The sequence below is a fragment of the Taudactylus pleione genome, unplaced genomic scaffold, assembly GCF_031769625.1.
Source record: "Taudactylus pleione unplaced genomic scaffold, aTauple2 ptg000551l, whole genome shotgun sequence".
Taxonomy (NCBI): Eukaryota; Metazoa; Chordata; class Amphibia; order Anura; family Myobatrachidae; genus Taudactylus; species Taudactylus pleione.
Window position 1 is genome coordinate 2,879,435 of NW_028284953.1, and position 23,510 is coordinate 2,902,944.

A 23,510-nucleotide genomic window follows, 5' to 3' on the forward strand; every position below is an offset into this window, starting at 1 on the left:
AATTGTGAATTATTGTACTAAAGTACTGGGAATTTGACATAAATTCTAGAATTCAGGAAAGAAGAATGTTTGGGCTTCCTTCTGAGTAAGTTCATCACATTTTTGAAATATCATTTAGCAGTCACAATTATTATTTTACCTAAAACGTTTTTGGGAAACAATCCCTGCAGATAGTGTACAGTCAATTTCCAAAATGTGATTCTGTATACACTTCAATAACCATAAAACTCTGAAAATAGGCTCAAAAACAGGAAAGACACTTCAATTACTACAAAACATGTGGGCCAGTGGCGCAATGGGTAACGCATCTGACTACGGATCAGAAGATTGTAGGTTCGACTCCTACCTGGCTCGCTTATATTTCCTTGATCGTATAGCGGTTAGTACTCTGCGTTGTGGCCGCAGCAACCCCGGTTCGAAAACGGGTCACAGCATTTTGATATTGTTTCACAATCATCCATTTTTTCACAATACTGAATCTTAAGAAAATTTCAGAAAGTAAGCAGATTATTTGAAGGTGCTTGCACTATTTGTGTTTAATGCTTATTATAAAGCTATCTTAACATGCTTTGAATAATTTAATTGTGAATTATTGTACTAAAGGACTGGGAATTTGACATAAATTCTGGAATTCAGGAAAGAAGAATGTTTGGGCTCTCTCTGAGTAAGTTCATCAAATTTTTTAAAGATCTTTTAGCAGTCACAAGAATTATTTTACCTAAAATGTTTTTGGGAAACAATCCCTTCAGAAAGTGTACAGTCAATTTCCAAAATGTGATTCTGTATATACTTCAAAAACCATAAAATTCTGAAAACATGCTCAAAAACAGGAAAGACACTACAATTACTACAAGACACCTGGGACAGTTGGCAATGGATAACGTGTCTGACTATGGATATGAAGATTGTAGGTTTGACTCCTACCTGGCTCGCTTAAATTGCCGTGTTCGTATAGTGGTTAGTACTCTGCGTTGTGGCCGCAGCAACCCCGGTTTGAATCCGGGTCACTGCATTTTGATATTTTTTCTCAATCATCCTTTTTTTCACAATACTGAATCTTAAGAAAATTTCAGAAAGCAAGCAGATTCTTTGATGGTGCTTGCACTATTTGTGTTTAATGCTTATTATAAAGCTATCTTAACATGCTTTGAATAATTTAATTGTGAATTATTGTACTAAAGGACTGGGAATTTGACATAAATTCTGGAATTCAGGAAAGAAGAATGTTTGGGCTCTGTCTGAGTAAGTTCATCACATTTTTTAAAGATCTTTTAGCAGTCACAAGGATTATTTTACCTAAAACGTTTTTGGGAAACAATCCCTGCAGATAGTGTACAGTCAATTTCCAAAATGTGATTCTGTATATACTTCAATAACCATAAAATTCTGAAAACAGGCTCAAAAACAGGAAAGACACTTCAATTACTACAAGACACCTGGGACAGTGGGCAAAGGATAATGTGTCTGACTATGGATCATAAGTTTGTAGGCTCGACTCCTACCTGGCTTGCTTAAATTGCCGTGATCGTATAGTGGTTAGTACTCTGCGTTGTGGCTGCAGCAACCCAGGTTCGAAAACGGGTCACAGCATTTTAATTTTGTTTCTCAATCATCCATTTTATCACAATACTGAATCTTAAGAAAATTTCAGAAAGTAAGCAGATTCTTTGAAGGTGCTTGCACTATTTGTGTTTAATGCTTATTATAAAGCTATCTTAACATGCTTTGAATAATTTAATTGTGAATTATTGTACTAAAGTACTTGGAATTTGACATAAATTCTAGAATTCAGGAAAGAAGAATGTTTGGGCTTCCTTCTGAGTAAGTTCATCACATTTTTGAAAGATCTTTTAGCAGTCACAATTATTATTTTACCTAAAACGTTTTTGGGAAACAATCTCTGCAGATAGTGTACAGTCAATTTCCAAAATGTGATTCTGTATATACTTCAATAACCATAAAACTCTGAAAATAGGCTCAAAAACAGGAAAGACACTTCAATTACTTCAAAACACGTGGGACAGTGGCGCAATGGATAACGCGTCTGACTACGGATCAGAAGATTATAGGTTCGACTCCTACCTGTCTCGCTTATATTGCCGTGATCTTATATTGGTTAGTACTCTGCGTTGTGGCCGCAGCAACCCAGGTTCGAAAACAGGTCACGGCATTTTGATTTTGTTTCTCAATCATCAATTTTTTCACAATTCTGAATCTTAAGAAAATTTCAGAAAGTAAGCAGATTCTTTGAAGGTGCTTGCACTATTTGTGTTTAATGCTTATTATAAAGCTATCTTAACATGCTTTGAATAATTTAATTGTGAATTATTTTACTAAAGGACTGGGAATTTGACATAAATTCTGGAATTCAGGAAAGAAGAATGTTTGGGCTCTGTCTGAGTAAGTTCATTACATTTTTGAAAGATCTTTTAGCAGTCACAAGGATTATTGTACCTAAAACGTTTTTGGGAAACAATCCCTGCAGATAGTGTACAGTCAATTTCCAAAATGTGATTCTGTATATACTTCAATAACCATAAAACTTTAAAACAGGCTCAAAAACAGGAAAGACACTTCAATTGCTACAAGACACCTGGGACAGTGGGCAATGGATAACGCGTCTGACTATGGATCAGAAAATTGTAGGTTAGACTCCTACCTAGCTCACTTAAATTGTCATGATTGTATAGAGGTTAGTACTCTGCGTTGTGGCCGCAGTAACCCCGGTTCGAATCCGGGTCACCGCATTTTGATTTTGTTTCTTTATCATCCATTTTTTCACAATACTGAATCTTGAGAAAATTTCAGAAAATAAGCAGATTCTATGAAGGTGCTTGCACTATTTGTGTTTAATGCTTATTATAAAGCTATCTTAACATGCTTTGAATAATTTAATTGTGAATTATTGTACTAAAGGACTGGGAATTTGACTTAAATTCTGGAATTCAGGAAAGAAGAATGTTTGGGCTCTGTCTGAGTAAGTTCATTACATTTTTGAAAGATCTTTTAGCATTCACAAGGATTATTGTACCTAAAACGTTTTTGGGAAACAATCCCTGCAGATAGTGTACAGTCAATTTCCAAAATGTGATTCTGTATATACTTCAATAACCATAAAACTCTAAAACAGGCTCAAAAACAGGAATGACACTTCAATTATTACAGGGCTCCTGGGCCGGTGGCGCAATGGATAATGTGTCTGACTATGGATCATAAGTTTGTAGGTTCGACTCCTACCTGGCTCGCTTATATTTCCATGATCGTATAGTTGTTAGTACTCTGCGTTGTGGCCGTAGCAACCCCGGTTCGAAAACAGGTCACAGCATTTTGATTTCTTTTCTCAATCATCCATTTTTTCACAATACTGAATCTTAAGAAAATTTCAGAAAGTAAGCAGATTCTTTGAAGGTGCTTGCACTATTTGTGGTTAATGCTTATTATAAAGCTATCTTAACATGCTTTGAATAATTTAATTGTGAATTATTTTGCTAAAGGACTGGGAATTTGACATAAATTCTGGAATTCAGGAAAGAAGAATGTTTGGGCTCTGTCTGAGTAAGTTCATCAAATTTTTGAAAGATCTTTTAGCAGTCACAAGGATTATTGTATCTAAAACGTTTTTGGGAAACAATCCCTGCAGATAGTGCACAGTCAATTTCCAAAATGTGATTCTGTATATACTTCAATAACCATAAAACTCTAAAACAGGCTCAAAAACAGGAAAGACACTTCAATTACTACAGGGCACCTGGGCCAGTGGCGCAATGGATAACGTGTCTGACTACGGATCATAAGTTTGTAGGTTCGACTCCTACCTGGCTCGCTTAAATTGCCGTGATCGTATAGTGGTTAGTACTCTGCGTTGTGGCCGCAGCAACCCCGGTTTGAAAACGGGTCATGGCATTTTGATTTTGTTTCTCAATCATCCATTTTTACACAATACTGAATCTTAAGAAAATTTCAGAAAGTAAGCTGATTCTTTGAAGGTGCTTGCACTATTTGTGTTTAATGCTTATTCTAAAGCTATCTTAACATGCTTTGAATAATTTAATTGTGAATTATTGTACTAAAGTACTGGGAATTTGACAGAAATTCTAGAATTCAGGAAAGAAGAATGTTTGGTCTTCATTCTGAGTAAGTTCATCACATTTTTCAAATATCTTTTAGCAGTCACAATTACTATTTTACCTAAAACGTTTTTGGGAAACAATCCCTGCAGATAGTGTACAGTCAATTTCCAAAATGTGATTCTGTATATACTTCAATAACCATAAAACTCTGAAAATAGGCTCAAAAACAGGAAAGACACTTCAATTACTGCAAAACAAGTGGGCCAGTGGCGCAGTGTATAATGCGTCTGACTACGGATCAGAAGATTATAGGTTTGACTCCTACCTGGCTCACTTATATTGCCGTGATCGTATATTGATTAGTACTCTGTGTTGTGGCCGCAGCAACCCCGGTTCGAAAACAGGTCACGGCATTTTGATTTTGTTTCTCAATCATCCATTTTTTCACAATACTGAATCTTAAGAAAATTTCAGAAAGTAAGCAGATTCTTTGAAGGTGCTTGCACTATTTGTGTTTAATGCTTCTTATAAAGCTATCTTAACATGCTTTGAATAATTTAATTGTGAATTATTTTACTAAAGGACTGGGAATTTGACATAAATTCTGGAATTCAGGAAAGAAGAATGTTTGGGCTCTGTCTGTGTAAGTTCATTACATTTTTGAAAGATCTTTTAGCAGTCACAAGGATTATTGTACCTAAAACGTTTTTGGGAAACAATCCCTGCAGATAGTGTACAGTCAATTTCAAAAATGTGATTCTGTATATACTTCAATAACCATAAAACTTTAAAACAGGCTCAAAAACAGGAAAGACACTTCAATTGCTACAAGACACCTGGGACAGTGGGCAATGGATAACGCGTCTGACTATGGATCAGAAAATTGTAGGTTAGACTCCTACCTAGCTCACTTAAATTGTCATGATCGTATAGACGTTAGTACTCTGCGTTGTGGCCAAAGTAACCCCGGTTCGAATCCGGGTCACGGCATTTTGATTTTGTTTCTCAATCATCCATTTTTTCACAATACTGAATCTTAAGAAAATTACATAAAGTAAGCAGATTTTTTGAAGGTGCTTGCACTATTTGTGTTTAATGCTTATTATAAAGCTATCTTAACATGCTTTGAATAATTTATATGTGAATTATTTTACTAAAGGACTGGGAATTTGACATAAATTCTGGAATTCAGGAAAGAAGAATGTTTGGTCTTCCTTCTGAGTAAGTTCATCACATTTTTGAAATATCTTTTAGCAGTCACAATTATTATTTTACCTAAAACGTTTTTGGGAAAAAATCCCTGCAGATAGTGTACAGTCAATTTCCAAAATGTGATTCTGTATATACTTCAATAACCATAAAACTCTGAAAATAGGCTCAAAAACAGGAAAGACACTTCAATTACTGCAAAACGCGTGGGCCAGTGGCGCAATGGATAACGCGTCTGACTACGGATCAGTAGATTGTAGGTTCGACTCCTACCTGGCTCGCTTATATTGCTGTGATCGTATATTGGTTAGTACTCTGCGTTGTGGCCGCAGCAACCCTGGTTCCAAAACAGGTCACGGCATTTTGATTTTGTTTCTCAATCATCCATTTTTTCACAATTCTGAATCTTTAGAAAATTTCAGAAAGTAAGCAGATTCTTTGAAGGTGCTTGCACTATTTGTGTTTAATGCTTATTATAAAGCTATCTTAACATGCTTTGAATAATTTAATTGTGAATTATTGTACTAAAGTACTGGGAATTTGACATAAATTCTAGAATTCAGGAAAGAAGAATGTTTGGGCTTCCTTCTGAGTAAGTTCATCACATTTTTGAAATATCTTTTAGCAGTCACAATTATTATTTTACCTAAAACGTTTTTGGGAAACAATCCCTGCAGATAGTGTACAGTCAATTTCCAAAATGTGATTCTGTATACACTTCAATAACCATAAAACTCTGAAAATAGGCTCAAAAACTGGAAAGACACTTCAATTACTACAAGACAACTGGGCCGGTGTCGCAATGGATAACGCTTCTGACTACAGATCAGAAGATTGTTGGTTCAATTCCTACCTGGCTCGCTTATATTACCATGATTGTACAGTGGTTAGTACTCTGCGTTGTGGCCGCAGCAACCACGGTTTGAAAATGGGTCACGGCATTATGATTTTGTTTCTCAATCATCCATTTTTTCACAATACTGAATCTTAAGAAAATTTCAGAAAGTAAGAAGATTCTTTGAAGGTGCTTGCACTATTTGTTTTTAATGCTTATTATAAAGCTTTCTTAACATGCTTTGAATAATTTAATTGTGAATTATTGTACTAAAGAACTGGGAATTTGACATAAATTCTGGAATTCAGGAAAGAAGAATGTTTGGGCTTCCTTCTGAGTAAGTTCATCACATTTTTGAAATATCTTTTAGCAGTCACAATTATTATTTTACCTAAAACGTTTTTGGGAAACAATTCCTGCAGATAGTGTACAGTCAATTTCCAAAATGTGATTCTGTATATACTTCAATAACCATAAAATTCTGAAAACAGGCTCAAAAACAGGAAAAACACTTCAATTACTACAAGACACTTTGGCCAGTGGCGCAATGGATAACGTGTCTGACTATGGATCATAAGTTTGTAGGTTCGTCTCCTACCTGGCTCGCTTAAATTGCTGTGATTGTATAGTGGTTAGTACTCGGCGTTGTGGCCGCAGCAACCCCGGTTCGAATCCGGGTCACAGCATTTTGATTTTGTTTCTCAATCATCCATTTTTTCACAATACTGATTCTTAAGAAAATTTCAGAAAGTAAGCAGATTCTTTGAAGGTGCTTGCACTATTTGTGTTTAATGCTTATTATAAAGCTATCTTAACATGCTTTGAATAATTTAATTGTGAATTATTTTACTAAAGGACTAGGAATTTGACATAAATTCTGGAATTCAGGAAAGAAGAATAATTGGGCTCTGTCTGAGTAAGTTCATTAAATTTTTGAAAGATCTTTTAGGAGTCACAAGGATTATTGTACCTAAAACGTTTTTGGGAAACAATCCCTGCAGATAGTGTACAGTCAATTTCCAAAATGTGATTCTATATATACTTCAATAACCATAAAACTCTGAAAACTGGCTCAGAAACAGGAAAGACACTTCAATTACTACAAGACACCTGGGACAGTGGGCAAAGGATAACGTGTCTGACTATGGATCTGATGATTGTAGATTCACCTCCTACCGGGCTCGCTTAAATTGCCGTGATCGAATAGTGGTTAGTACTCTGCATTGTGGCCGCAGCAACCCAGGTTCGAAAACGGGTCACAGCATTTTGATTTTGTTTCACAATCATCCATTTTTTCACAATACTGAATCTTAAGAAAATTTCAGAAAGTAAGCAGATTCTTTGAAGGTGCTTGCACTATTTGTGTTTAATGCTTAATATAAAGCTATCTTAACATGCTTTGAATAATTTAATTGTGAATTATTGTACTAAAGGACTGGGAATTTGACATAAATTCTAGAATTCAGGAAAGAAGAATGTTTGGGCTCTGTCAGAGTAAGTTCATTACATTTTTTAAAGATCTTTTAGCAGTCACAAGGATTATTTTACCTAAAACGTTTTTGGGAAACAATCCCTGCAGATAGTGTACAGTCAATTTCCAAAATGTGATTCTGTATATACTTCAATAACCCTAAAATTCTGAAAACAGGCTCAAAAACAGGAAAAACACTTCAATTACTACAAGACACCTTGGCCAGTGGCGCAATGGATAACGTGTCTGACTATGGATCATAAGATTGTAGGTTCGTCTCCTACCTGGCTCGCTTAAATTGCCGTGATTGTATAGTGGTTAGTACTCGGCGTTGTGGCCGCAGCAACCCCGGTTCAAATCCGGGTCACGGCATTTTGATTTTGTTTCTCAATCATCCATTTTTTCACAATACTGAATCTTAAGAAAATTTCAGAAAGTAAGCAGATTCTTTGAAGGTGCTTGCACTATTTGTGTTTAATGCTTATTATAAAGCTATCTTAACATGCTTTGAATAATATAATTGTGAATTATTTTACTAAAGGACTGGGAATTTGACATAAATTCTGGAATTCAGGAAAGAAGAATGTTTGTGCTCTGTCTGAGTAAGTTCATTACATTTTTGAAAGATCTTTTAGCAGTCACAAGGATTATTGTACCTAAAACGTTTTTGGGAATCAATCCCTGCAGATAGTGTACAGTCAATTTCCAAAATGTGATTCTGTATATACTTCAATAACCATAAAACTCCAAAACTGGCTCAAAAACAGGAAAGACACTTCAATTACTACAAGACACCTGGGACAGTGGGCAATGGATAACGTGTCTGACTATGGATCTGTAAATTGTAGGTTCGACTCCTACCTGGCTCGCTTAAATTGCCATGATCGTATAGTGGTTAGTACTCTGAGTTGTGGCCGCAGCAACCCCGGTTCGAATCCGGGTCACAGCATTTTGATTTTGTTTCTCAATCATCCATTTTTTCACAATACTGAATCTTAAGAAAATTTCAGAAAGTAAGCAGATTCTTTGAAGGTGCTTGCACTATTTGTGTTTAATGCTTATTATAAAGCTATCTTAACATGCTTTGAATAATTTAATTGTGAATTATTTTACTAAAGGACTGGGAATTTGACATAAATTCTGGAATTCAGGAAAGAAGAATGTTTGGGCTCTGTCTGAGTAAGTTCATTACATTTTTGAAAGATCTTTTTGCAGTCACAAGGATTATTGTACCTAAAACATTTTTGGGAAACAATCCCTGCAGATAGTGTACAGTCAATTTCCAAAATGTGATTCTGTATATACTTCAATAACCATAAAACTTTAAAACAGGCTCAAAAACAGGAAAGACACTTCAATTGCAACAAGACACCTGGGACAGTGGGCAATGGATAACGCGTCTGACTATGGATCAGAAATTTGTAGGTTAGACTCCTACCTAGCTCACTTAAATTGTCATGATCATATAGACATTAGTACTCTGCGTTGTGGCCGCAGTAACCCCAGCACGAATCCGGGTCATGGCATTTTGATTTTGTTTCTCAATCATCCATTTTTTCACAATACTGAATCTTAAGAAAATTTCAGAAAGTAAGCAGATTCTTTGAAGGTGCTTGCACTATTTGTGTTTAATGCTTATTATAAAGCTATCTTAACATGCTTTGAATAATTTAATTGTGAATTATTGTACTAAAGTACTGGGAATTTGACATAAATTCTAGAATTGAGGAAAGAAGAATGTTTGGGCTTCCTTCTGAGTAAGTTCATCACATTTTTGAAATATCTTTTAGCAGTCACAATTATTATTTTACCTAAAACGTTTTTGGGAAACAATCCCTGCAGATAGTGTACAGTCAATTTCCAAAATGTGATTCTGTATACACTTCAATAACCATAAAACTCTGAAAATAGGCTCAAAAACAGGAAAGACACTTCAATTACTACAAAACAACTGGGCCGGTGGCGCAATGGATAACGCTTCTGACTACGCATCAGAAGATTGTTGGTTAAATTCCTACCTGGCTCGCTTATATTTCCATGATTGTACAGTGGTTAGTACTCTGCGTTGTGGCCGCAGCAACCACGGTTTGAAAATGGGTCACGGCATTATGATTTTGTTTCTCAATCATCCATTTTTTCACAATACTGAATCTTAAGAAAATTTCAGAAAGTAAGAAGATTCTTTGAAGGTGCTTGCACTATTTGTTTTTAATGCTTATTATAAAGCTTTCTTAACATGCTTTGAATAATTTAATTGTGAATTATTGTACTAAAGAACTGGGAATTTGACATAAATTCTGGAATTCAGGAAAGAAGAATGTTTGGGCTTCCTTCTGAGTAAGTTCATCACATTTTTGAAATATCTTTTAGCAGTCACAATTATTATTTTACCTAAAACGTTTTTGGGAAACAATCCCTGCAGATAGTGTACAGTCAATTTCCAAAATGTGATTCTGTATATACTTCAATAACCATAAAATTCTGAAAACAGGCTCAAAAATAGGAAAAACACTTCAATTACTACAAGACACCTTGGACAGTGGCGCAATGGATAACGTGTCTGACTATGGATCATAAGTTTGTAGGTTCGTCTACTACCTGGCTCGCTTAAATTGCCGTGATCGTATAGTGGTTAGTACTCTGCGTTGTGGCCGCAGCAACCCAGGTTCGAAAACGGGTCACAGCATTTTGATTTTGTTTCACAATCATCCATTTTTTCACAATACTGAATCTTAAGAAAATTTCAGAAAGTAAGCAGATTCTTTGAAGGTGCTTGCACTATTTGTGTTTAATGCTTATTATATAGCTATCTTAACATGCTTTGAATAATTTAATTGTGAATTATTGTACTAAAGGACTGGGAATTTGACATTAATTCTGGAATTCAGGAAAGAAGAATGTTTGGGCTCTGTCTGAGTAAGTTCATCACATTTTTTAAAGATCTTTTAGCAGTCACAAGGATTATTTTACCTAAAACGTTTTTGGGAAACAATCCCTGCAGATAGTGTAGAGTCAATTTCCAAAATGTGATTCTGTATATACTTCAATAACCATAAAATTCTGAAAACAGGCTCAAAAACAGGAAAGACACTTCAATTACTACAAGACACCGGGGACAGTGGGCAATGGATAACGTGTCTGACTATGGATCTGTACATTGTAGGTTCGACTCCTACCTGGCTCGCTTAAATTGCCATGATCGTATAGTGGTTAGTTCTCTGCGTTGGGGCCGCAGCAACCTCGGTTCGAATCCGGGTCACGGCATTTTGATTTTGTTTCTCAATCATCCATTTTTTCACAATACTGAATCTTAAGAAAATTTCAGAAAGTAAGCAGATTCTTTGAAGGTGCTTGCACTATTTGTGTTTAATGTTTATTATAAAGCTATCTTAACATGCTTTGAATAATTTAATTGTGAATTATTGTACTAAAGGACTGGGAATTTGACATAAATTCTGGAATTCAGGAAAGAAGAATGTTTGGGCTCTGTCTGAGTAAGTTCATTACATTTTTGAAAGATCTTTTAGCAGTCACAAGGATTATTGTACCTAAAACGTTTTTGGGAAACAATCCCTGCAGATAGTGGACAGTCAATTTCCAAAATGTGATTCTGTATATACTTCAATAACCATAAAACTCCAAAACTGGCTCAAAAACAGGAAATACACTTCAATTACTACAGGGCACCTGGGCCAGTGGCGCAATGGATAACGTGTCTGACTACGGATCATAAGTTTGTAGGTTCGACTCCTACCTTGCTCGCTTAAATTGCAGTGATCGTAAAGTGGTTAGAACTCTGCGTTGTGGCTGCAGTAACCCCGGTTCGAAAACAGGTCACAGCATTTTAATTTTGTTTCACAATCATGCATTTTTTCACAATACTGAATCTTAAGAAAATTTCAGAAAGTAAGCAGATTCTTTGAAGGTGCTTGCACTATTTGTGTTTAATGCTTAATATAAAGCTATCTTAACATGCTTTGAATAATTTAATTGTGAATTATTGTACTAAAGGACTGGGAATTTGACATAAATTCTAGAATTCAGGAAAGAAGAATGTTTGGGCTCTGTCAGAGTAAGTTCATCACATTTTTTAAAGATCTTTTAGCAGTCACAAGGATTATTTTACCTAAAACGTTTTTGGGAAACAATCCCTGCAGATAGTGTACAGTCAATTTCCAAAATGTGATTCTGTATATACTTCAATAACCATAAAATTCTGAAAACAGGCTCAAAAACAGGAAAGACACTTCAATTACTACAAGACACCCGGGACAGTGGGCAATGGATAACCTCTCTGACTATGGATCTGTAGATTGTAGGTTCTACTCCTACCTGGCTCACTTAAATTGAAGTGATCGTATAGTGGTTAGTACTCTGCGTTGTGGCCGCAGCAACCCCGGTTTGAATCCGGGTCACGGCATTTTGATTATGTTTCTCAATCATCCATTTTTTCACAATACTGAATCTTAAGAAAATTTCAGAAAGTAAGAAGATTCTTTGAAGGTGCTTGCACTATTTGTTTTTAATGCTTATTATAAAGCTTTCTTAACATGCTTTGAATAATTTAATTGTGAATTATTGTACTAAAGAACTGGGAATTTGACATAAATTCTGGAATTCAGGAAAGAAGAATGTTTGGGCTTCCTTCTGAGTAAGTTCATCACATTTTTGAAATATCTTTTAGCAGTCACAATTATTATTTTACCTAAAACGTTTTTGGGAAACAATCCCTGCAGATAGTGTACAGTCAATTTCCAAAATGTGATTCTCTATATACTTCAATAACCATAAAATTCTGAAAACAGGCTCAAAAACAGGAAAAACACTTCAATTACTACAAGACACCTTGGCCAGTGGCGCAATGGATAACGTGTCTGACTATGGTTCATAAGTTTGTAGGTTCATCTCCTACCTGGCTTGCTTAAATTGCCGTGATTGTATAGTGGTTAGTACTCGGCGTTGTGGCCGCAGCAACCCCGGTTCGAATCCGGGTCACGGCATTTTATTTTTGTATCTCAATCATCCATTTTTTCACAATACTGAATCTTAAGAAAATTTCAGAAAGTAAGCAGATTCTTTGAAGGTTCTTGCACTATTTTGTTTAATGCTTATTATAAAGCTATCTTAACATGCTTTGAATAATTTAATTGTGAATTATTTTACTAAAGGACTGGGAATTTGACATAAATTCTGGAATTCAGGAAAGAAGAATGTTTGTGCTCTGTCTGAGTAAGTTCATTACATTTTTGAAAGATCTTTTAGCAGTCACAAGGATTATTGTACCTAAAACGTTTTTGGGAATCAATCCCTGCAGATAGTGTACAGTCAATTTCCAAAATGTGATTCTGTATATACTTCAATAACCATAAAACTTTAAAACAGGCTCAAAAACAGGAAAGACACTTCAATTACTACAGGGCACCCGGGCCAGTGGTGCAATGGATAACGTGTCTGACTACGGATCATAAGTTTGTAGGTTCGACTCCTACCTGGCTCGCTTAAATTGATGTGATCGTATAGTGGTTAGTACTCTGTGTTGTGGCCGCAGCAACCCCGGTTCAAAAACGGGTCACAGCATTTTGATTTTGTTTCACAATCATCCATTTTTTCACAATACTGAATCTTAAGAAAATTTCAGAAAGTAAGCAGATTCTTTGAAGGTGCTTGCACTATTTGTGTTTAATGCTTATTATATAGCTATCTTAACATGCTTTGAATAATTTAATTGTGAATTATTGTACTAAAGGACTGGGAATTTGACATAAATTCTGGAATTCAGGAAAGAAGAATGTTTGTGCTCTGTCTGAGTAAGTTCATTACATTTTTGAAAGATATTTTAGCAGTCACAAGGATTATTGTACCTAAAACGTTTTTGGGAATCAATCCCTGCAGATAGTGTACAGTCAATTTCCAAAATGTGATTCTTTATATACTTCAATAACCATAAAATTCTGAAAACAGGCTCAAAAACAGGAAAGACACTTCAATTACTACAAGACACCCGGGACAGTGGGCAATGGATAACGTGTCTGACTATGGATCTGTAGATTGTTGGTTCGACTCCTACCTGGCTTGCTTAAATTGCCGTGATCGTATAGTGGTTAGTACTCTGTGTTGTGGCCGCAGCAACCCCGGTTCGAATCCGGGTCACGGCATTTTGATTTTGTTTCTCAATCATCCATTTTTTCACAATACTGAATCTTAAGAAAATTTCAGAAAGTAAGCAGATTCTTTGAAGGTGCTTGCACTATTTGTGTTTAATGCTTATTATAAAGCTATCTTAACATGCTTTGAATAATTTAATTGTGAATTATTGTACTAAAGTACTGGGAATTTGACATAAATTCTAGAATTCAGGAAAGAAGAATGTTTGGGCTTCCTTCTGAGTAAGTTCATCACATTTTTGAAATATCTTTTAGCAGTCACAATTATTATTTTACCTAAAACGTTTTTGGGAAACAATCCCTGCAGATAGTCTACAGTCAATTTCCAAAATGTGATTCTGTATATACTTCAATAACCATAAAACTCTGAAAATAGGCTCAAAAACAGGAAAGACACTTCAATTGCTACAAAACATGTGGGCCAATGGCTCAATGGATAACGTGTCTGACTACAGATCAGAAGATTGTAGGTTCGACTCCTACCTGGCTCGCTTATATTGCCTTGATCGCATAGTGGTTAGTACTCTGCGTTGTGGCCGCAGCAACCCAGGTTCGAAAACAGGTCACGGCATTTTGATTTTGTTTCTCAATCATCCATTTTTTCACAATAATGAATCTTAAGAAAATTTCAGAAAGTAAGCAGATTCTTTGAAGGTGCTTGCACTATTTGTGTTTAATGATTATTATAAAGCTATCTTAACATGCTTTGAATAATTTAATTGTGAATTATTTTACTAAAGGACTGGGAATTTGACATAAATTCTGGAATTCAGGAAAGAAGAATGTTTGTGCTCTGTCTGAGTAAGTTCATTACATTTTTGAAAGATCTTTTAGCAGTCACAAGGATTATTGTACCTAAAACGTTTTTGGGAATCAATCCCTGCAGATAGTGTACAGTCAATTTCCAAAATGTGATTCTGTATATACTTCAATAACCATAGAACTTTAAAACAGGCTCAAAAACAGGAAAGACACTTCAATTACTACAGGGCACCTGGGCCACTGGTGCAATGGATAACGTGTCTGACTACGGATCATAAGTTTGTAGGTTTGACTCCTACCTGGCTCGCTTAAATTGATGTGATCGTATAGTGGTTAGTACTCTGCGTTGTGGCCGCAGCAACCATGGTTCGAAAACTTGTCACAGCATTTTGATTTTGTTTCACAATCATCCATTTTTTCACAATACTGAATCTTAAGAAAATTTCAGAAAGTAAGCAGATTCTTTGAAGGTGCTTGCATTATTTGTGTTTAATGCTTATTATAAAGCTATCTTAACATGCTTTGAATAATTTAATTGTGAATTATTGTACTAAAGTACTTGGAATTTGACATAAATTCTAGAATTCAGGAAAGAAGAATGTTTGGACTCTGTCACAGTAAGTTCATCACATTTTTTAAAGATCTTTTAGCAGTCACTAGGATTATTTTACCTAAAACGTTTTTGGGAAACAATCCCTGCAGATAGTGTACAGTCAATTTCCAAAATGTGATTCTGTATATACTTCAATAACCATAAAATTCTGAAAACAGGCTCAAAAACAGGAAAGACACTTCAATTACTACAAGACCCCCGGGACAGTGGGCAATGGATAACGTGTCTGACTATGGATCTGTAGATTGTAGGTTCTACTTCTACCTGGCTCACTAAAATTGCCGTGATCGTATAGTGGTTAGTACTCTGCGTTGTGGCCGCAGCAACCCCGGTTCGAATCCGGGTCACGGCATTTTGATTTTGTTTCTCAATCATCCATTTTTTCACAATACTGAATCTTAAGAAAATTTCAGAAAGTAAGCAGATTCTTTGAAGGTGCTTGCACTATTTGTGTTTAATGCTTATTATAAAGCTATCTTAACATGCTTTGAATACTTTAATTGTGAATTATTTTATTAAAGGACTAGGAATTTGACATAAATTCTAGAATTCAGGAAAGAAAAATGTTTGGGCTCTGTCTGAGTAAGTTCATTACATTTTTTAAAGATCTTTTTGCAGTCACAAGGATTATTGTACCTAAAACATTTTTGGGTAACAATCCCTGCAGATAGTGTACAGTCAATTTCCAAAATGTGATTCTGTATATACTTCAATGACCATAAAACTTTAAAACAGGCTCAAAAACAGGAAAGACTCTTCAATTGCTACAAGACACCTGGGACAGTGGGCAATGGATAATGCGTCTGACTATAGATCAGAAGATTGTAGGTTCGACTCCTAACTAGCTCACTTAAATTGTCATGATCGTATAGAGGTTAGTACTCTGCGTTGTGGCTGCAGCAACCCCATTTCGAAAATGGGTCACAGCATTTTGATTTTGTTTCACAATCATCCATTTTTTCACAATACTGAATCTTAAGAAAATTTCAGAAAGTAAGCAGATTCTTTGAAGTTGCTTGCACTATTTGTGTTTAATGCTTATTATAAAGCTATCTTAACATGCTTTGAATAATTTAATTGTGAATTATTGTACTAAAGGACTGGGAATTTGACATAAATTCTGGAATTCAGGAAAGAAGAATGTTTGGGCTCTGTCTGAGTAAGTTCATCACATTTTTTAAAGATCTTTTAGCAGTCACAAGGATTATTTTACTTAAAAGGTTTTTGGGAAACAATCCCTGCAGATAGTGTACAGTCAATTTCCAAAATGTGATTCTGTATATACTTCAATAACAATAAAACTCTGAAAAAAGGCTCAAAAACAGGAAAGACACTTCAATTACTACAAAACACGTGGGCCAGTGGCGCAATGGATAACGCGTCTGACTACGGATCAGAAGATTGTAGGTTCGACTCCTACCTGGCTCGCTTAAATTGCCGTGATTGTATAGTAGTTAGTACTCTGCGTTGTGGCTGCAGCAACCCCATTTCGAAAACGGGTCACAGCATTTTGATTTTGTTTCACAATCATCCATTTTTTCACAATACTGAATCTTAAGAAAATTTCAGAAAGTAAGCAGATTCTTTGAAGGTGCTTGCACTATTTGTGTTTAATGCTTATTATAATGCTATCTTAACATGCTTTGAATAATTTAATTGTGAATTATTGAACTAAAGGACTGGGAATTTGACATAAATTCTGGAATTCAGGAAAGAAGAATGTTTGGGCTCTGTCTGAGTAAGTTCATCACATTTTTTAAAGATCTTTTAGCAGTCACAATTATTATTTTACCTAAAACGTTTTTGGGAAACAATCCCTGCAGATAGTGTACAGTCAATTTCCAAAATGTGATTCTGTATATACTTCAATAACCATAAAACTCCAAAACTGGCTCAAAAACAGGAAAGACACTTCAATTAGTACAGGGTACCTGGGCCAGTGGTGCAATGGATAACGTGTCTGACTACGGATCATAAGTTTGTAGGTTTGACTCCTACCTGGCTCGCTTAAATTGATGTGATCGTATAGTGGTTAGTACTCTGCATTGTGGACGCAGCAACCCTGGTTCGAAAACTTGTCACAGCATTTTGATTTTGTTTCACAATCATCCATTTTTTCACAATACTGAATCTTAAAAAAATTTCAGAAAGTAAGCAGATTCTTTGAAGGTGCTTGCACTATTTGTGTTTAATGATTATTATAAAGCTATCTTAACATGCTTTGAATAATTTAATTGTGAATTATTTTACTAAAGGATTGGGAATTTGACATAAATTCTGGAATTCAGGAAAGAAGAATGTTTGTGCTCTGTCTGAGTAAGTTCATTACATTTTTGAAAGATCTTTTAGCAGTCACAAGGATTATTGTACCTAAAACGTTTTTGGGAATCAATCCCTGCAGATAGTGTACAGTCAATATCCAAAATGTGATTCTGTATATACTTCAATAACCATAAAACTTTAAAACAGGCTCAAAAACAGGAAAGACACTTCAATTACTACAGGGCACCTGGGCCAGTGGCGCAATGGATAACGTGTCTGACCATGGATCATAAGTTTGTAGGTTCGACTCCTACCTGGCTCGCTTAAATTGCCGTGATCGTATAGTGGTTAGTACTCTGTGTTGTGGCCACAGCAACCCCGGTTCGAATCCGAGTCACGGCATTTTGATTTTGTTTCTCAATCATCCATTTTTTCACAATACTGAATCTTAAGAAAATTTCAGAAAGTAAGCAGATTCTTTGAAGGTGCTTGCACTATTTGTGTTTAATGCTTATTATAAAGCTATCTTAACATGCTTTGAACAATTTAATTGTGAATTATTGTACTAAAGTACTTGGAATTTGACATAAATTCTAGAATTCAGGAAAGAAGAATGTTTGGGCTCTGTCAGAGTAAGTTCATCACATTTTTTAAAGATCTTTTAGCAGTCACTAGGATTATTTTACCTAAAACGTTTTTGGGAAACAATCCCTGCAGATAGTGTACAGTCAATTTCCAAAATGTGATTCTGTATATACTTCAATAACCATAAAATTCTGAAAACAGGCTCAAAAACAGGAAAGACACTTCAATTACTACAAGACCCCCGGGACAGTGGGCAATGGATAACGTGTCTGACTATGGATCTGTAGATTGTAGGTTCTACTTCTACCTGGCTCACTAAAATTGCCGTGATCGTATAGTGGTTAGTACTCTGCGTTGTGGCCGCAGCAACCCCGGATCGAATCCGGGTCACGGCATTTTGATTTTGTTTCTCAATCATCCATTTTTTCACAATACTGAATCTTAAGAAAATTTCAGAAAGTAAGCAGATTCTTTGAAGGTGCTTGCACTATTTGTGTTTAATGCTTATTATAAAGCTATCTTAACATGCTTTGAATAATTTAATTGTGAATTATTTTACTAAAGGACTAGGAATTTGACATAAATTCTAGAATTCAGGAAAGAAAAATGTTTGGGCTCTGTCTGAGTAAGTTCATTACATTTTTTAAAGATCTTTTAGCAGTCACAAGGATTATTGTACCTAAAACATTTTTGGGTAACAATCCCTGCAGATAGTGTACAGTCAATTTCCAAAATGTGATTCTGTATATACTTCAATGACCATAAAACTTTAAAACAGGCTCAAAAACAGGAAAGACTCTTCAATTGCTACAAGACACCTGGGACAGTGGGCAATGGATAATGCGTCTGACTATAGATCAGAAGATTGTAGGTTCGACTCCTACCTAGCTCACTTAAATTGTCATGATCGTATAGAGGTTAGTACTCTGCGTTGTGGCTGCAGCAACCCCATTTCGAAAATGGGTCACAGCATTTTGATTTTGTTTCACAATCATCCATTTTTTCACAATACTGAATCTTAAGAAAATTTCAGAAAGTAAGCAGATTCTTTGAAGGTGCTTGCACTATTTGTGTTTAATGCTTATTATAAAGCTATCTTAACATGCTTTGAATAATTTAATTGTGAATTATTGTACTAAAGGACTGGGAATTTGACATAAATTCTGGAATTCAGGAAAGAAGAATGTTTGGGCTCTGTCTGAGTAAGTTCATCACATTTTTTAAAGATCTTTTAGCAGTCACAAGGATTATTTTACTTAAAAGGTTTTTGGGAAACAATCCCTGCAGATAGTGTACAGTCAATTTCCAAAATGTGATTCTGTATATACTTCAATAACAATAAAACTCTGAAAAAAGGCTCAAAAACAGGAAAGACACTTCAATTACTACAAAATACATGGGCCAGTGGCGCAATGGATAACGCGTCTGACTACGGATCAGAAGATTGTAGGTTCGACTCCTACCTGGCTCGCTTAAATTGCCGTGATTGTATAGTAGTTAGTACTCTGCGTTGTGGCTGCAGCAACCCCATTTCGAAAACGGGTCACAGCATTTTGATTTTGTTTCACAATCATCCATTTTTTCACAATACTGAATCTTAAGAAAATTTCAGAAAGTAAGCAGATTCTTTGAAGGTGCTTGTACTATTTGTGTTTAATGCTTATTATAATGCTATCTTAACATGCTTTGAATAATTTAATTGTGAATTATTGTACTAAAGGACTGGGAATTTGACATCAATTCTGGAATTCAGGAAAGAAGAATGTTTGGGCTCTGTCTGAGTAAGTTCATCACATTTTTTAAAGATCTTTTAGCAGTCACAAGGATTATTTTACCTAAAACGTTTTTGGGAAACAATCCCTGCAGATAGTGTACAGTCAATTTCCAAAATGTGATTCTGTATATACTTCAATAACCATAAAACTCCAAAACTGGCTCAAAAACAGGAAAGACACTTCAATTACTACAGGGCACCTGGGCCAGTGGTGCAATGGATAACGTGTCTGACTACGGATCATAAGTTTGTAGGTTCGACTCCTACCTGGCTCGCTTAAATTGATGTGATCGTATAGTGGTTAGTACCCTGCGTTGTGGCCGCAGCAACCCCGGTTCAAAAACGGGTCACAGCATTTTGATTTTGTTACACAATCATCCATTTTTTCACAATACTGAATCTTAAGAAAATTTCAGAAAGTAAGCAGATTCTTTGAAGGTGCTTGCACTATTTGTGTTTAATGCTTATTATAAAGCTATCTTAACATGCTTTGAATAATTTAATTGTGAATTATTGTACTAAAGGACTGGGAATTTGACATAAATTCTGGAATTCAGGAAAGAAGAATGTTTGGGCTCTGTCTGAGTAAGTTCATTACATTTTTGAAAGATCTTTTAGCAGTCACAAGGATTATTGTACCTAAAACGTTTTTGGGAAACAATCCCTGCAGATAGTGTACAGTCAATTTCCAAAATGTGATTCTGTATATACTTCAATAACCATAAAACTCCAAAACTGGCTCAAAAACAGGAAAGACACTTAAATCACTACAGCGCACCTGGGCCAGTGGCGCAATGGATAACGTGTCTGACTATGGATCATAAGTTTGTAGGTTCTACTCCTACCTGGTTCACTAAAATTGCCGTGATCGTATAGTGGTTAGTACTCTGCGTTGTGGCCGCAGCAACCCCTGTTCGAATCCGGGTCACGGCATTTTGATTTTGTTTCTCAATCATCCATTTTTTCACAATACTGAATCTTAAGAAAATTTCAGAAAGTAAGCAGATTCTTTGAAGGTGCTTGCACTATTTGTGTTTAATGCTTATTATAAAGCTATCTTAACATGCTTTGAATAATTTAATTGTGAATTATTTTACTAAAGGACTGGGAATTTGACATAAATTCTAGAATTCAGGAAAGAAGAATGTTTGGGCTCTGTCTGAGTAAGTTCATTACATTTTTTAAAGATCTTGTAGCAGTCACAAGAATTATTGTACCTAAAACATTTTTGGGAAACAATCCCTGCAGATAGTGTACAGTCAATTTCCAAAATGTCATTCTGTATATACTTCAATAACCATAAAACATTAAAACAGGCTCAAAAACAGGAAAGACTCTTCAATTGCTACAAGACACCTGGGACAGTGGACAATGGATAACGCGTCTGACTATAGATCAGAAGATTGTAGGTTCGACTCCTACCTGCCTTGCTTATATTGCCGTGATTGTATAGTAGTTAGTACTCTGCGTTGTGGCTGCAGCCATCCCATTTCGAAAACGGATCACAGCATTTTGATTTTGTTTCACAATCATCCATTTTTTCACAATACTGAATCTTAAGAAAATTTCAGAAAGTAAGCAGATTCTTTGAAGGTGCTTGCACTATTTGTGTTTAATGCTTATTATAAAGCTATCTTAACATGCTTTGAATAATTTAATTGTGAATTATTGTACTAAAGGACTGGGAATTTGACATAAATTCTGGAATTCAGGAAAGAAGAATGTTTGGGCTCTGTCTGAGTAAGTTCATCACATTTTTTAAAGATCTTTTAGCAGTCACAAGGATTATTTTACCTAAAACGTTTTTGGGAAGCAATCCCTGCAGATAGTGTACAGTCAATTTCCAAAATGTGATTCTGTATATACTTCAATAACCATAAAACTCTGAAAAAAGGCTCAAAAACAGGAAAGACACTTCAATTACTTCAAAACACGTGGGCCAGTGGCGCAATGGATAATGCGTCTTACTACGGATCAGAAGATTGTAGGTTCGACTCCTACCTGGCTCGCTTAAATTGCCGTGATTGTATAGTAGTTAGTACTCTGCGTTGTGGCTGCAGCAACCCCATTTCAAAAACGGGTCACAGCATTTTGATTTTGTTTCACAATCATCCATTTTTTCACAATACTGAATCTTAAGAAAATTTCAGAAAGTAAGCAGATTCTTTGAAGGTGCTTTCACTATTTGTGTTTAATGCTTATTATAAAGCTATCTTAACATGCTTTGAATAATTTAATTGTGAATTATTGTACTAAAGGACTGGGAATTTGACATAAATTCTGGAATTCAGGAAAGAAGAATGTTTGGGCTCTGTCTGAGTAAGTTCATCACATTTTTTAAAGATCTTTTAGCAGTCACAAGGATTATTTTACCTAAAACGTTTTTGGGTAACAATCCCTGCAGATAGTGTACAGTCAATTTCCAAAATGTGATTCTGTATATACTTCAATAACCATAAAACTCCAAAACTGGCTCAAAAACAGGAAAGACACTTCAATTACTACAGGGCACCTGGGCCAGTGGCGCAATGGATAACGTGTCTGAGTACGGATCATAAGTTTGTAGGTTCGACTCCTACCTGGCTTGCTTAAATTGACGTGATCGTATAGTGGTTAGTACTCTGCGTTGTGGCCGCAGCAACCCCGGTTCGAATCCGGGTCACGGCATTTTGATTTTGTTTCTCAATCATCCATTTTTTCACAATACTGAATCTTAAGAAAATTTCAGAAAGTAAGCAGATTCTTTGAAGGTGCTTGCACTATTTGTGTTTAATGCTTATTATAAAGCTATCTTAACATGCTTTGAATAATTTAATTGTGAATTATTTTACTAAAGGACTGGGAATTTGACATAAATTCTAGAATTCAGGAAAGAAAAATGTTTGGGCTCTGTCTGAGTAAGTTCATTACATTTTTTAAAGATCTTGTAGCAGTCACAAGGATTATTGTACCTAAAACATTTTTGGGAAACAATCCCTGCAGATAGTGTACAGTCAATTTCCAAAATGTGATTCTGTATATACTTCAATAACCATAAAACTTTAAAACAGGCTCAAAAACAGGAAAGACTCTTCAATTGCTACAAGACACCTGGGACAGTGGGCAATAGATAACGCGTCTGACTATAGATCAGAAGATTGTAGGTTCGACTCCTACCTGGCTCGCTTAAATTGCCGTGATTGTATAGTAGTTAGTACTCTGAGTTGTGGCTGCAGCAACCCCATTTCGAAAACGGGTCACAGCATTTTGATTTTGTTTCACAATCATCCATTTTTTCACAATAATGAATCTTAAGAAAATTTCAGAAAGTAAGCAGATTCTTTGAAGGTGCTTGCACTATTTGTGTTTAATGCTTATTATAAAGCTATCTTAACATGCTTTGAATAATTTAATTGTGAATTATTGTACTAAAGGACTGGGAATTTGACATAAATTCTGGAATTCAGGAAAGAAGAATGTTTGGGCTCTGTCTGAGTAAGTTCATCACATTTTTTAAAGATCTTTTAGCAGTCACAAGGATTATTTTACCTAAAACGTTTTTGGGAAGCAATCCCTGCAGATAGTGTACAGTCAATTTCCAAAATGTGATTCTGTATATACTTCAATAACCTTAAAACTCTGAAAAAAGGCTCAAAAACAGGAAACACACTTCAATTACTACAAAACACGTGGGCCAGTGGCGCAATGGATAACGCGTCTGACTACGGATCAGAAGATTGTAGGTTCGACTCCTACCTGGCTCGCTTAAATTGCCGTGATTGTATA

General features: G+C 35.5%; 10 non-coding genes across 10 annotated transcripts; all 10 read left to right on the forward strand.

Annotated features, from left to right (window-relative positions):
• The first annotated feature begins 281 nt into the window (after window positions 1-281).
• TRNAR-ACG (transfer RNA arginine (anticodon ACG)) lies at window positions 282-354 on the forward strand. The gene has a single exon. It is a non-coding gene; the product is annotated as a tRNA-Arg (tRNA).
• A 1,663-nt stretch (window positions 355-2,017) lies between these two features.
• Window positions 2,018-2,090, forward strand: TRNAR-ACG (transfer RNA arginine (anticodon ACG)). The gene has a single exon. It is a non-coding gene; the product is annotated as a tRNA-Arg (tRNA).
• Window positions 2,091-3,750: 1,660 nt separating this feature from the next.
• TRNAR-ACG (transfer RNA arginine (anticodon ACG)) lies at window positions 3,751-3,823 on the forward strand. Its single transcript has one exon. It is a non-coding gene; the product is annotated as a tRNA-Arg (tRNA).
• A 1,664-nt stretch (window positions 3,824-5,487) lies between these two features.
• TRNAR-ACG (transfer RNA arginine (anticodon ACG)) lies at window positions 5,488-5,560 on the forward strand. Its single transcript has one exon. It is a non-coding gene; the product is annotated as a tRNA-Arg (tRNA).
• Window positions 5,561-13,668: 8,108 nt separating this feature from the next.
• On the forward strand, window positions 13,669-13,740 carry TRNAH-GUG (transfer RNA histidin (anticodon GUG)). Its single transcript has one exon. It is a non-coding gene; the product is annotated as a tRNA-His (tRNA).
• Window positions 13,741-15,404: 1,664 nt separating this feature from the next.
• Window positions 15,405-15,476, forward strand: TRNAH-GUG (transfer RNA histidin (anticodon GUG)). Its single transcript has one exon. It is a non-coding gene; the product is annotated as a tRNA-His (tRNA).
• A 1,003-nt stretch (window positions 15,477-16,479) lies between these two features.
• TRNAR-ACG (transfer RNA arginine (anticodon ACG)) lies at window positions 16,480-16,552 on the forward strand. The gene has a single exon. It is a non-coding gene; the product is annotated as a tRNA-Arg (tRNA).
• A 1,742-nt stretch (window positions 16,553-18,294) lies between these two features.
• Window positions 18,295-18,366, forward strand: TRNAH-GUG (transfer RNA histidin (anticodon GUG)). Its single transcript has one exon. It is a non-coding gene; the product is annotated as a tRNA-His (tRNA).
• Window positions 18,367-19,369: 1,003 nt separating this feature from the next.
• On the forward strand, window positions 19,370-19,442 carry TRNAR-ACG (transfer RNA arginine (anticodon ACG)). The gene has a single exon. It is a non-coding gene; the product is annotated as a tRNA-Arg (tRNA).
• A 3,973-nt stretch (window positions 19,443-23,415) lies between these two features.
• On the forward strand, window positions 23,416-23,488 carry TRNAR-ACG (transfer RNA arginine (anticodon ACG)). Its single transcript has one exon. It is a non-coding gene; the product is annotated as a tRNA-Arg (tRNA).
• The last annotated feature ends 22 nt before the right edge of the window (window positions 23,489-23,510 follow it).